General features: G+C 34.5%; 1 long non-coding RNA gene across 1 annotated transcript; it reads right to left on the reverse strand.

The window, feature by feature from the left end:
• Nucleotides 1–17: 17 nt before the first annotated feature.
• Nucleotides 18–1,322, reverse strand: LOC111648707 (uncharacterized). Its single transcript, XR_002760195.2, has 2 exons — nucleotides 366–1,322; nucleotides 18–244 (listed from the first exon to the last, which is right to left on the reverse strand). It is a non-coding gene; the product is annotated as an uncharacterized LOC111648707 (long non-coding RNA).
• Between the last annotated feature and the right edge of the window lie 12 nt (nucleotides 1,323–1,334).

Here is a 1,334-nt window from a genome sequence, read left to right on the forward strand (position 1 = left end):
AAAAAAACACCACACTCTTGTCACTGAGATGCAGTCACAAAACCCTTGTGACCACTTCTTTATTTGAAGTAAGCTGACTGTGACTCTAGTCCAATACTCCCTCTTCCTGACTGGGCTGAGTGTGATGGTAGTTGAAGCTGTGGGGTTCAGGAGCCTGACCATTTAAGCCTCCAGCTCAAAGTCAAAGTACTGTGGGTCAAAGTAATGAATCCTTACATATCCGTCTTCTCCTCCACTGCTGTAACTGTAGACAATAACAACAGCAGGAGAAACACATCAGCACAGTGACAACACATAAAGCAGACTGGACTGGACTTCTTTATGTTTTAGAGCAGCGTATTTTTAAAGGCACATTCGTCTCTTACCTCTTGCCATCAGGGTGGAATGCCACACAATTGATGGGGCCAAAATGACCTTTCACCCTTCCAAACTCCTCTTCATAGGCAGCATGGAAGAACCTGAGGATAGAAAACAAAAGGTGGGTGGGTTTTTAAGCCTTACTATGATATTTGTATGCCTTGCTATACTATGACGTTTTTTTGACATTCTTATGCCTTAGTTTATTATGAGGTTTTTTCATACCTTACTATACTATGATGCTTTTATGACATTTTATGACAGTCTTATGCCTTAGTATACTATAAAGTTGTTTCACGTTTTTATGCCTTACTATATTACGTTTTTTGGCGTTTTTATGCCTTACTATTACATTTTTCATGCCTTACTATACTATGACATCTTTTCATGTTTTTATGCCTTACTATGTGATGTTTTTATGCCATAGTATATTACGACGTTTTTTGGCGTTTTTATGCCTTACTATACTAAAATTTTTTATGCCTTTGTATACTATGACGTTTTTTGGCGTTTTTATGCCTTACTATACTATTACATTTTTGTGCCTTACTATACTATTACATTTTTCATGTTTTTATGCCTTAGTATATTATGACATTTTTTGGCGTTTTTATGCCTTACTATACTAACAGTTTTTATGCCTTAGTATACTATGACATTTTTTGGCATTTTTATGCCTTACTATACTATGATGTTTTTTGGCGTTTTTATGCCTTACTATACTATTACATTTTTCATGCCTTAGTATACTATGACATCTTTTCACGTTTTTATGCCTTACTATACTAACATTTTTTATGCCTTAGTATACTATGACCTTTTTTGGCATTTTTATGCCTTACTATACTATGACGTTTTTTTGGCGTTTTTATGCCTTACTATACTATTACATTTTTCATGCCTTACTATACTATGACATCTTTTCATGTTTTTATGCCTTTGTATATTATGATGTTTTTTGGCGTTTTTATGCCTTA

This window comes from Seriola lalandi, unplaced genomic scaffold (genome assembly GCF_002814215.2).
Source record: "Seriola lalandi dorsalis isolate HSWRI2012SDOR001 ecotype SW California unplaced genomic scaffold, Sedor1 jcf7180001963777, whole genome shotgun sequence".
NCBI classification, from domain to species: domain Eukaryota; kingdom Metazoa; phylum Chordata; class Actinopteri; order Carangiformes; family Carangidae; genus Seriola; species Seriola lalandi.